Here is a 13,877-nt window from a genome sequence, read left to right on the forward strand (position 1 = left end):
CAACGGAGGATTGAACTCGGAGCAAAACATCGTCGAAGGCAAAACAAGCCAAGACCTAGTGACTGGTAATTATAAGCAGCAAACGCGTGTGAATTTAGCCGCACAGAAACTTGGATTCATCCACCCGGCAGTGAGATTGAATCAGTTGAAACTTCAGTCTCTCCTCTGTTGTGTTGTATACATTTTGTATCAGGCGACCTACAATCAGTTTAAACAGAAGCAACTAACCTCCTAATATTTGTTTTGTATTATGAGAGACAACATTATGTCCGCTGACACAATTTCTCGGGATGGAATTGAATATTTCATGAAATTGTACAATCTATCTCCGTCGAGAGAAAAATAAACGGACTAAACCCTCCACGGTTGGGAAGTCCGAAAGTGAGTTAATTAGGTGCGATGAGCGTTAAATAATAACCACCAACTTCAAATGTGTGTGCATTGTTTGAGATGCGTTGTGTGCCGCTGGGGTGCGCATGCGGGTGTGCGGACAAAGGTTTCAAAAATTGATTTACTTTATTTAACGAGTTTGTAGATGAAATCAGCGATTGGGGCAGTGTTGTAAGCCTGAAATAAAAACTAGGGGGATAAAAATAGCAGTTAACACTTCGTTGTGCACTGTCTCATTTTTACTGCAAATTGTCAAGAGAAGAGAGTGCTAGGTTATGTTGCAAAAAAATCAACATCTGAATTTCGTTTGAACCTTATAAGGGAAGTGCATTTAAAACGGACAGTGGGGAATTAAATGGACAAAATACAATACGACGGGTAAAATAAATATTTTTTCAAATAATTGTACTGGAGGGGTGAAACGGACAGTTGCCATGGAAAGTAAAATGAAGAGTAAAAAGTTTCTGATTCAGAATCGGTATACAGTTTTATATACACACTCGCAAGTGGCTCGAATTTTTGGCTGATATCGAATTTTTCGCATAGTAGCATGTACTTTCGGTGGTACACTCACAGATAAAGTGGATTTCTTGTGAAAATCCGAAACGAAAGTGGTAAAAAACAACATTTACCATGTGAAAATATCACGCGGTATACCTAGAAAATCACGTTCATTTGAAAAAACCCGTATAAAACCGCATTAATTTTAAAATCCGAGTAAAAAAGTAACAAGAGGGTTGTATCCGAGACACGACCGCATGGTTGACGTAGGATTCCGTTAGGCTATCTGTTGATTTTGGATATGTTTGAAGAATTACATTGTTGAACTCTTTGATAATGATTTGGTGGCCCTGAAAAGGGTCGTTTTGTTTGGTTGTTGGATATTGTTTACTCACTCCACCAGTGTTTACCATGTGATGATGACAGAAAGATGGTAAACAGTCGTTGGATGCAGAGTTGCCAATAATACAGGGTGGGCCATTTAAAGTGGAAGGATTTGTTTTTGCAATAGCAAAGTAAAGAAGTGGAATTTAAAATTATTTTTTTTTGAAATTCATTTATTTTGGTCCAAGGAGATTTGTTCTAACTACTTTTTGATTATGATATCTCGTAAATGACCGCCTCTGGCCTTGACCGCAAAATGTGCCCTTTTTTCGGCATTTTCCATCACTTTGCCCAATGTTTCGGTCGATATGGCAGCAATTTCTTGTCGGATATTGTCTTTCAGCGCAGCCAGGGTCCTTGGTTTACCAGTGTATACCTTGGATTTTAAATATCCCCATAAAAAAAAGTCAGGAGGCGTAAAATCAGGTGATCTCGGTGGCCAGTCATAGTCGCCGTTTTTCGATATTAATCTTCCGGGGAACATTTCGCGCAATAATTTGGTCGTGGCAGCCGCTGTATGGCATGTAGCGCCGTCCTGTTGGAACCAGTAATTGTCCAATTCATTTTCACGAACAAATGGCAATAAAAAATCGGTTATCATTGTCCGATAACGCTCCCCATTCACGGTTACCGTTGCTCCATTTTCGTTTTCAAATAAGTACGGGCCGGTGACTTTATCGGCATAAATGCCACACCACACAGTAACTTTTTGGTCGTAAAGAGGTTGCGTTTCGATGAATTGAGGGTTTTCAGTAGCATAAAACCGACAATCTTGTTTATTCACTCCTCCATTCAAGTTGAAATGCGCCTCATCAGACATTATGATTTTTTGCCAAAAGCCACGTTCATTTTTGGCCATTTCGATGGTCCATTTCGCAAAATCAAGTCGACGTGGTAAGTCAGATGGGTTAAGTTGTTGAGCCATTTGAATTTTATACGGAAACATTTTCAAATCAACACGAATTATGCGTCGGAGAGTGGTTCGAGCGATGCCTAACTCTTGCGAACGATGGCGACCTGATGTCGATGGAGTCTCTGCAACACTGGCTCGAACGGCATCAATATTCTCGTCGAAACGTCTTGGTCGTTGTCTGGACAGATGACTGGCATTACCAACACTACCAGACGATATAAATTTGGCATATAATCGACGTATAGTGTTGTCTCCAGGCGATGTTTTAACTTTATTTTTATTTTTCCACGCACGTTTAGTTAACACAATTGAGAAGTTATTTTGAATGTACAGCTGAACAATTTCAGCGCGTTGTTTAGGTGTGTATTGTTCCATGGTTAAAATTGTACTGAAATGACGCTTCCAACGCGGTATCACATTTGTTAATCTGACATCTCTGTCAAAAGTTATGGGGTTGCCAGATGCTTCCACTTTAAATGGCCCACCCTGTATTATTCAAAAAACTGGAAGATTGCTCTCAAAAAAACTGGAAGAAAACTGGATCCTGAAGAACCGTTTTATTTTAAGAAGATTGGCTATGATTTATATAACATTATTTTTTTATCCATTCCAATGCTAAAGAAAAAAAAATTCTTTGAAGCTTCGGGTAGTAATTATATAGAGTTCATAAAACTGTAACTGTAATTACTGTGAAACGATATTTTTGGGACGGTTTTATTTCGGCAAAACTTGAGTCTAGCATTTATCGCTTCATATCCATAAAATCGCTGATAGAAGATCGTCGCAAAACTGCGAATAGTTACTTCAAAAAGGTACGGATTAGCATAAGATACGAGGTAAAATACCAAAAAAAAAATACCATAAGCAACTTCCCATAATTTTATTTCAATATTCAAATGAGCAAATTCAATGCCAAAACAACACTGCTCAATATTGAAATTACCAACTTTTGGTATTGAGAAGCTATTTCTATAAAAGAGAAGCTATAAATTGCTCAAGGAATGGGTAGGTGGAGGGAGAGATAATATATATCATTGTAAATTTATTTTACATAAAATGGATAAAACTAGAGCACACATATAAAAAACTGGATAAAACTGGACGATATTCCAAAAAACTGGAAGATTTTAGGGTTCAACTGGATGACTGGATCGAGGAAAAAAACTGGAAGAATCCAGTTCAAACTGGAACATTGGCAACGCTGGTTGGATGGTGCGTATCAGATAAAAGATACCGAAGTAGAACGAGTTACAATGAAAACCGCCCTCTGTAATCCTAGACGAGATGCCTCCTATATTATGTATGAATGAAACAAAGAAAAAAAAAACTTCCCAATGTAATATAAGATAATTAGCAATACTGAACACAAATATCAATTTTTCTCATAATTAAAATCATGTTACTTTAATATAGAGAAAACATAATTGAAATGGGAAAGGTAATTTTCTTTTATAACTTTTACTTTCTGAGTGTTTATTCAACCCAATGCGAATTTTAATTGGACTCACAGCACCTAATACTATATGTAGAGCATATGCGAAATCACTTTCTAATATTTCTCCACTTTTCCAATTTTTCTCGTCTTTTAAGCTTTCCTTGGGTGAAAAAAACACAACAAAACAGACAACTTAAACGAAACGACCCGTTCTCGAGCGGGAACATACCTTGGTTTTTATTTAGGAAAATTGAAATAAATCGCTCCATATATCAAGTCATTTTTAACACAATTGCTACCATATACAGTTTTACACTTACACTTGTGCTAAATTTTTCACAATACACGATCGGTCATTGATATGAAATTTGACGAAGCAACCAACATTAAAGTTCCAAATTTAAATTTTATTTGCTAGAATTAATCGTATCCCTCACCTTACTTGCGATATAAAAATGTATTTGCAATGTCGATTTCCCCCTGGCAGCTTGATTTTGATGTCTCTGTTAGGGAACACATTTCGGTAGGAACAAAAGCTCCCCCTACTTTCATGTATTTGCAATGTCGATTTCCCCCAGGCAGCTTGGTTTTGATGTCTCTGTTAGGGACCCGCCATATGTGTCGTTACTTTCGACCAATCAGAAGTGGGTATTTCCGTTAGGATAGAGGTTGAGATTTTTCAATTGTTCGATAGTTAGTTTCATGACATATATTATTTTCTTCAATATAAAAAAAATGTTATGGAGTACCGAAATCGATTGACGCAAAAATTTCATCAATCCATCATAAAATGACTGAGCAATAAGCGTATGTTCTCGAAAGACGTAATCCTACGTCAAAAACCAAATTTTCATTTGATGAAAACGAAATTCCTCTATCCTCCTCAATTATGACTCCTGATCCTGAGAATCAAATAGTGGTATCGGAGCTCGAAGGAAGAAAGGATATCAGAATAGTGAATGGCAGATCCCGATGTTGTGATAAAAAAGAAAATGGATGGATACAGGTATTAAACTGAAAAAGCAGCTTTGAAAAATGCGATCTGATAATGTCAACAAAACGGAATCCACACAGAAAGGAATATTCGAGTGATACGATAGAATGTCCAGAACAAAACAACCTACATAGATTCAGCTAATACTGTCTTTGTGATACATACGAGAAATTGTTCTAAGAAAGGTGCAACAATATTGTGTTGTTTTACGTATCCATATAGGGGAAGTGGGGGTAAAGTGGTCACCTGCTTGTTTGGTAGTATAACTATTGACTATTGACACCGTATTGATAGTCACCCTATGTTTGAAGAAAGTCATGACTTTCGAGTCACCCTGTACTTCCGTGGAGTTGTCACATGTTAAAATATAAAAAAGAACAAAAAATGATCTCTCAGTAGCCATACGGACGTAGTTTTGTGCGTTTCGAATTTAAGGAATTTCTAGTAAAATTTAGTTTATTTGACCTGATATTTTCGACAAATCAACAGTTTGGTCGACTGTTGTTAGAATATGTATACTAAGAGAGATGAACAGTTATTTTGTTCAATTTCTGTAATATTAAGTAATATTAGTAGATTAAATAATTATTAAATATATTTAATCCGATCATTAGGACTAATCTCGTTGATGTTAGTGAATAAATATGAAATCATGAATATGAAATTATTACCTATTATTTGACATACAACTACGTTTTTCAATAATGCTATCAAATCAAAAAGCACGTCACATATTTATGAAATAGTTTTTGGTGAAATGGGAAATTCTCTATTTTTTCCGCAACGTAATAAATTACGGTTCTCTAACCCATATACGTTTGAAAATTAACAAAAATTGGAAGAATACACATTTTCCTATCGTTTTCCCGTGGTCGAGGTGCAAATATCACTGCTAATCGGATGAGCATAAATCTGTCATTCGAAATGCAAATGCAGCTTTCGTTCTAAGGACAATGTGGATAGAGAAAACATTGCAATCTAAGCTCCACCGTATTCTATCAATTGAGTGTGAACAAGCCATTCGCGAATTCAAATTACAGTATTCACAAATTATCAGTCATCTAGCTAGCGACCAGACGGCAGGGAAGCTTTCGAAATGATTTTTTTAAGGCCGAGTGTTTAGTTTACTTTTCCAAGTTGATTTTTTTCAAGGCTAGAGGCGAATGAATTGATGAATTTTAAAGCCTCTATAATTTAAAACAACATCGTCATTCAAATCGTCTCGCTCCAACTATCAGACAGCAGTCTTTCTCAATGCTGATGTCACACAGCGGTTTTGCTCGATTGAAGGAAGAATGAAAGATAGATATCGCTCAGTATGATGCCGTTTTGTTCGGTGGGGACACTACGTCGATTTGTACGCCGTCGGGTGAGAAGTGCCTCTGTTTTTTTTCGAATCCCATCATATTTGAATCTATACTGGGGTGTGAGTTTAAAATTTCTAAAACCAGAGCGTTACGTTTAGGGATAATGAAAACATATAGCGCCTTTGGTCCCGAAACTATGAAAACAATAAAAAACGAATACAATCAATAATAACGACAGCAGAATTCAAATTTTCTGCAGTTATTGTATTTTTTCAAAAAAGACGATTGGCTTTAATTTGATATGTCGATCATCTGAATCGGCCTAGTAGTTCAAAAGTTATGAATTTTTGAAAAAAGTCATTTTTGGCAAAAATACGAAAAAATGTTTTTTTTGGACCACCCTAAAATGGAAATGGTCACCCTAACGAAAAAATAAAAAAATACGGGTCTCATAAATTGCGATACAGAACAAAACTACCACTTTTGACGAAAATCTGAGAACCACTATATCGGTTTGGCATGGAATGGCTGTTTGTTGATGCATGTCATTGGCTAAAGTTCTAAAATTGTGCTCGCCCTGGCCTATCTCACTTTCTATTTTGATGCTGTGTTTAAAAAGTCTTAAAAAAGTTTAAAGGATCTTCAGAATATGCAAGAAGCGAGCATAGTGTAGAGCAAAATTAAAGCAGGAAAGAAATTCGAATTTGCTGTTGCCGTTCTGCGTCTTCTGAGATGCTTCGTTCTGCGTTGAAGATGTAATTTTGCTAAGAGATACTGAAAAATAACCTGATATTCAAGAAGATATGTATTTCAGTTTCAGTTATCCAGACAGCGAGCAATCAACAACACATTTTAAAGCTTAGAATCAATTTGACAATCTTCTCAAATTGCTTCGCGAAAAGTGCATTGCTTGTCATTGCTATCAACTATTTGCATCAAATTTATTTACTAATAAATTTCTTTGATGTTTCTACTCTCCGGCGATGATTCCGTAGTTCTATATTGATAATGCGGTCGTGGCTTGGAGATCATTCTTCTTTATTTATTAATTTACGGCCCGCGACACAATAATAACACGTGTTTGTGGCCCCTATGAAAAAAGGTTGAGTACCTCTGTTCTAGCATGATATGTGCGAGTGACCACTTTGCCCCCTCCCCCCCCACAGGTGACAACTTTACCTCCTCACTAAAAAATGTTCGATTTTTCACCTTTTTTTTTTTAATATTATGAAAAATGTACTATTTTCAATTTTCATAATAAAATTCGCTTGCTATCTTGAACAACAATAAGTTGAGCTACAATATTGTTCGAAAATACAAACGAGATATTGCACACTATTTATGGCACCGTCACAGTACCTTAAATATCCAAGCAGCGGCTGTGTGCATCGAGATAAATCAGAGAAATTAGTACTAACAGCACTCTCCTCTTCACCGAACCACCACCCTTCGGAGGAGGAACTGAAAGACTTCTTCTCACTCCAAGGGCACCGATTTATCGTCGCTGGTAACTTCAACGCAAAACACACCTTCTGGGGATCAAGGATGATTACCACTCGTGGTCGCATATTATACAACGTTATCACTGACTCTGGCTATGACATTGCATCATGCGGCGAACCGACACACTGGCCATCGCACGACTTCCGGACCTGCTAGATTTCGCTGTCACGAAAAATATTAAGAGTAAACGAATTCGATCGAAGCTTCTTCTGGACTTATCATCTGAACACTCACCAATACTCCTGGAATAATTCATAGAAAAGAAAGTGAAGCAGAAGTCATCTAATCTCACTAACTTTTCGACGAACTGGACAAAATATAAGACATATATCTCCTCTAACATTCTCGATCTACCCCCTGGATAACGAACATCATATCGAGGACGCAGTTAACCAGCTCAGTGTACTCATGAAGAATGCTGCGAAGATAGCTACCTCACCTATGAAGACCCAGAAACACAAAAAACTTATTACTGCCTCCCACATAAAAGCAGAAGTTGCAGAAAAGCGACGACTAAGACGTATCTGGCAAAACAAACGATCGCCAGAATCTAAAAACCAATTCAATATGGCACAACGTAAATTAAGAAAGCTATTACAAGACGAGAAAGATGAAAAATTCCATAATTACTTAACTGAATTGTCGCCAAATCAAAATACTAATTATTCACTATGGAAGGCAACTAAGAATCTAAAACGACCTCAGTTACAGGTCCCGCTGTTTAGAATGCCCTCTGGTAATCGGGCCAGAAGTGACGATGAAAAAGCAGCAACTTTTGCAAACCATCTTCAGAAACTTTTCACTCCGAATCAATCGGGAGCAAATCATTAATTTTCTGGTGCTACAAACCGAAACAAAATGAAAATCAAACATCGGCTGGTGAGACATGTTATAAAAATTTATATCAATGCGAAAAAGTCACCCGATATCGACCACATCAACGGAAATATGACCAAGGAACAACCTGACCTAGCAATTAAACATCTCACGAGAATTTTCAACGCAATGACCCATATAGGATATTTCCCACAAGCATGGAAAATTTCGACCATCATTATGATTCCTAAGCCAGGTAAAGACGCACAGAAAGTGGAGTCTTATAGACCTATCAGCATCCTTCCAATCTTCCCAAAAGTGCTCGAAAAAATTATCCTAATAAAATCAGCGCCCGAGATTGAAAGATTGATCCGAATCATCAGTTCGGATTCCGACAAGTACACCGATTGATAGAAGAAATTCGTAAAGTATATGAAGGCCGCGGATATTGCTCAGCGCTTTTTCTTGATGTAGCTCAAGCATTCGATAAAGTCTGGCACTAAGGACTGCTCTATAAAATTAAAATTATGCTACCACAAGTATATGAAATTATGCGTTCTTTTCCAGTAGGAAAGTTTCATGATCGGTATAGCCAAACACTATCGCCAGAGCGAGAAATTTATGCTGGCGTGTTGGACCAATTCTCTATCTCATCTACACAGCTGATCTTCCGACCGTTCCGCGCGGTCTACATGACTACAACATTCGCAGATGACACTGCTATTCTCAACAGTCACAAAAACAGAACGATTGCATCACGGGATCTCCAGGAACATATAACGGTCGTGGAAAAGTGAAGCCACTTTTCCACGACCGAAATGAAGAATTAAAGTAAATGAAACAAAATGTGTCCATGTTACGTTCACGCTTAATCAGAACACATGCCCACAAATCAAGTTCAATGGATCTGCATGGAAATTAACGTTGAAAGTGAAATTGCGATTATATATAATCGAGTCCGACCTGTATATCAAAAGGGTCTCATTTTAGGATGCAATTTATCTCTGTGAACGTTAGATGATAAGTACTTGATGTCTGATGGATAAACTCTGTGGGTGTTGCAATAATTAAATTACGCAAATAGTTATTATTGTATTATTGGAACAGTAGGTTTCCTAGTCCCGGTAAGAGATATTGTGAGAACTATTTTTTGAGGGGGGACCCCTGTCTGGAAGGTCGGAAAATAATGAATTTTAGTGGATTTTTTCTGGATGTTACGATTAAAGTGAAGTGTTCGTGTATTCTGGTTATTGTTTATGGTATCTTTTTTTTGGTATCTCTTCAAAAGTACTTTCCATTTTTTGGGTGCACGAATAATGATTATGGCGCTGTTGACAGCTGGATGCGTAGATGCTGTCTGAAAATCGGTACCTTGCTATTGGTATCGGTTCTGAAGTAACGGGGTGTTGAGAACAAATGCCAATGAAAATTTTGAAATCTTAGGACAATACCTAAAGCGTTACACAGGGATTTTTGAAAATTCGAAAAACTGCCAAATATCTAGATATCATAAAACGGCTATGCAACGCCTTGGATAGTTCATATTTACATGCTGATAAACATTTTCAGCCAAATCGGTCGAGTAGATTCGATACCACCAGTTGAAATAACATGGTTTCGAGAAAAACGCGTTTTAAAATTCGTACCGATACTATATCCCTTGAGGTGACTTCATACTTTTGGCTGTAACTTTCCAACGAAATCAAATATCGAAAAATCCTTTTAGCACAACATTTCTGAGGGCAGCTTCCCAAAAATGCAAAAAACAAAAAATCATTTTTTTTCGATTTTCCAGAACATGGTTCCCCATTGTCCTCGTTTCATATGTCGTAGCCTTCTTCATTCTTTACCGTTCAAGTAACAGCCGATCTATGAGTTATGTTTCGTACCTTATTTAATTTTAAATGAGGGTCCTGATGCAATTTTGTACTCTATCGCAGTGTCATAATTATTGTACCGAATAATATTGGGATAAAAATAATATTATTTCATGATAGAATCATTTAAATGAATTACTTTTCCAATCACGGAAATCAATGAAAACTTGATATCGTGCCAAAAAAAAAATCAAAACACGGATAGCAATATCGAAAATGCCCCAGTGTACACGATATTTAACAAATCACACGCTTCATATGAAAAAGGAATTCAATGTACCGAGCCAGCCCGCATATCAACTCGACAGCAATGTATGTAACAGGCACTTTTCGTTCCAAAATTATAAATAATTAGCGTCATGAGGTTCCGACTCTGGGGTGATCGTTTCAAGGAAGGCCAAACAGCAGGTTCAATCCAGGAAAACACCAAATCACGCACAAAATTTATGAATTTCAGTGGATCCCAATATATCCGAGAGAACGAGAGAACGAATTTCGACCTCATTACTTCACTTATGTATTAAGGTAGGATGGTACATACTTCTCAGAAATGCAAATATAATCGTCGTGTATCTTAATTTCAACAGATAACTTTCTGAGGTTTTATCTTTCCAGCCCCTCCTGGTTAGAGGTTGTGTACGCAATTCCAAAACAGAAATATTTTCAGTTCCAGTGCCTTCCAGAGAAGACGGCGCTCGGTTTTATCAGGTAGAAACAGTTCATATATTCAGCAAGCAGAACAAATAACTATGGAGATAAGAGTAAAGTAAACGGTTATATTGAGGTGACACAGTATTGGGTGCTGCTAGTCTCTCAAGCTGACGAGCAATTGTTTTATCTCAAATTGGTACTACCACAGCTCATCAGCGTGTTATTGACAGCAGTCCCCGCATTGTGATGATTGCAATCATCGACGAACACAACAATCGGGTATCTCCGCTGTGGGTGAGTACCAAAAAAACATTCCAGCAAAAGACCAAACTTTCAATAGCAAGGTCAGGTGATTTATTCAATTTGGAGTACGAAACTTACGCTAGTTTTGCTATCATCAACACTGGTACCTCTGGAGTGTAAATTCGAAAACAATCCTGCAGATCCCGCGAGTATTTTGACAACTTCCTTGGCTTTTGATTCACTACAATCAACCGAGAATAACACTGCTTAATTTATATCCAAATCTCTTTTCACTTTCTTCTCGCGTCAACTGGTAAGAACCAGATTGAATAATTTCGTTTTGCCGATAATTTCACTGATATTGCTTTTGATTCACACGCACAATGGCACTCTTCTTTCTTCTGCCGCCAATCACTATAATCATTTTCACCTGCGAAAAATAAAATAAAAAGATCCATTTAAAAACCACTCCAAATCAAATCAGCAATTTTCACCCCCAACACTTCCCCCCACATACACATAAACACACACACACACACACCTGTCGAGTGAAACAAGTCTCAAAAAAACACGACCGAGCCGCTCGAATGTCTAACCGCAATTAAAACTTCTCCCGATTCGCGAATCAAAAAGTTACTATCTGCCTTCGGCCCAATGCAATCTCATGCGCGAACAAAAGCCTTCGGCGGTGCGCGATTGGCTCTCCTCTCGGAGGAAAAAGAATAAATAGAAATAACACAACGAAACATCATCGTTTGGGAAAACAATCAGCTGGCGCAATTGTCTTATCACAGTGCTTCGTTTCTCTCAGATAATGCACTCATTGCCCGCAGGAGACTGAATCATCCGAAAACAAGGCTTAACCGTGTGTTGGCTGGCACCCGATGAGGTGAGAGATCCACGTGTGTGCGCTGTGTTCCGATAAAGCAACGAACATTGCATTCAACCGACGCCCCAATCGCATCCAATTTTGCCGCGAAAAATGAACCTCTGACTGTGGGTGTGGGTGTGATTAACTCGCCGCTCATTTTCCGTCGCTTTCCCCCTTTTCTGACGAGTTGCGCGACGAGTTGACACTGACATCAAATGCGAAATGGCGAGTGTGACCGATTTCGAAGGATGAACTCATCTTCGTGGACTGATTAGGACGGCAACAGCCGCGCGGCTGCTGCATCGCGCTGCATTTCTCGCGCTCAATCGCGCGTAGCGTTTATCAGCTTTATTGTTTGTTGCAAGAATCGAGAAAGTATGTGAAGTTCATGATACTTGGGAGTGCAACGCAGTTCTTTCTGAACGGTGGTGGCCTTACAGCATGAGGGGATAACTTGCTGTAACTAAGGGTAGATTGGTTTGGCAGAAGAAGGTTGAATGGGGCAAGCGCAAGTGTGCGTGCACTGTATGGTTTTTTGAACAATTCTATTTATGAAGTATTTTTTTGATTCCATTTCATTATTTTATTTAGGCTCATTTGTGTTCCATTATTACCGAAGGTCGGAAAATAATGAATTTTTGGTGGATTTTTTCCGGATGTTACGAGTAAAGTGAAGTGTTCGTGTATTTTGGTTATTGTTTAAGGTATATTTGAAGATGTATTTTCCATTTTTTGAGTGCACGAAAAATGATTATAGCGCTGTTGACAGCTGGATGCGTAGATGCTGTCTGAAAAGCAGTACCTCGCAGGTAGTATCGATTCTAAAGTAACGGGTTGTCGTAGAAAAAAAATCCAATGAATATTTTGAAACTTTAGAACAATACCTAAAGCGGGGTACATAAGAGTTTTTGAAAATTCGAAAAATTGCACAAAACTGCGGCCATTTTCGTTAAAAATTAGATATTTTTAATCAAAAATCTCTAAATAACGATTTTTAGAAAATCGAAAAATGAGATATCAAGAAAACGGCTATGTAACGCCTTAGATGATTCATTTTTACATGCTGATAAAAAATTTCAGCCAAATCGGTCGAGTAGATCCTGAGATATCGAGACCACCAGTTGAAATAACATGGCTTCGAGAAAAACGCGTTTTAAAATTCATACAGCAATACTATATCTCTTAAGGTGCCTTTTTCTTTTGGCTGTAACTTTCCAATGAAACCAAATATCGAAAAATTCTTTTAAGGACAACATTTCTAAGTGCATAAGCTTCCCAAAAATGCAAAAAAAACTATAATTATTTTTTTTTCGATTTTCCAGACCGGGGTCCCCCCTTCAACTCTTCCTTTGTACAGATTATTAAGTAACAAAGTTATGAGGTTGAGCTTGAGCTTGGGTAGACTGTACACTTCGTAGTTGCTCTCCGTGATTGACCAGGACCAGCGAAACTGCACAAAGAACTATTTCTAAATTTAGTTGGTAATTATGACAGTGCCATAGCAGAAGGGATGAAAACACCATGGCCATATTTACGTCATCAGTGCTAAAATATATTTTGTTTCATGTCATGAAAAGAATACAGACTGAAATGTTACACCACTTAGAGTTTTTGATTTATTTAGTTTTCTTTAGATAACTTGATAGAGTCTCACCATGTTCCATGAGGAAACAAAAACATTAAAACCACTGCTCAAGGAAAAAAGAGTTACAAAATATTGTGAAAAAATCCAATCCAGTGCTTCAATACATTTATACTACAGGTCGGATTCGATTATATACAGACTCGATTATATGTGATTTGATTATATACAATTTGGGACTCGATTATATACAGTTTGGAAAAACATTTTTTTTTTATATTTCAAATATGGCTTATTTCAAGAAGAAATGTAACCTTTCAACGTTAAGGTGAAGTTTAAATGGCTATTACATGTACAGTGGGGTAAAAATCGTGATTTTTGAAGATTTTACTTGAAAAAAAATTCAAGGA

General features: G+C 37.5%; 1 protein-coding gene across 2 annotated transcripts in view; it reads right to left on the reverse strand.

Annotated features, from left to right (window-relative positions):
- LOC129769728 (cationic amino acid transporter 2) overlaps nt 1-11,754 on the reverse strand; it is a 50,186-nt gene extending 38,432 nt beyond the window's left edge. Inside the window, exons 1-2 of one of the 2 annotated variants that reach the window (XM_055772163.1) lie at nt 11,556-11,720; nt 11,153-11,444 (exon numbers count right to left, since the gene is read on the reverse strand). The gene's annotated coding sequence lies outside the window, so the exon portion shown is untranslated. Of the gene's footprint in view, nt 1-11,152; nt 11,445-11,555 lie in introns of both variants that reach the window. The other variant, XM_055772160.1, reaches the window with a different exon arrangement.
- Nucleotides 11,755-13,877: the final 2,123 nt, after the last annotated feature.

Source organism: Toxorhynchites rutilus, chromosome 2, assembly GCF_029784135.1.
Source record: "Toxorhynchites rutilus septentrionalis strain SRP chromosome 2, ASM2978413v1, whole genome shotgun sequence".
Classification (NCBI taxonomy): domain Eukaryota; kingdom Metazoa; phylum Arthropoda; class Insecta; order Diptera; family Culicidae; genus Toxorhynchites; species Toxorhynchites rutilus.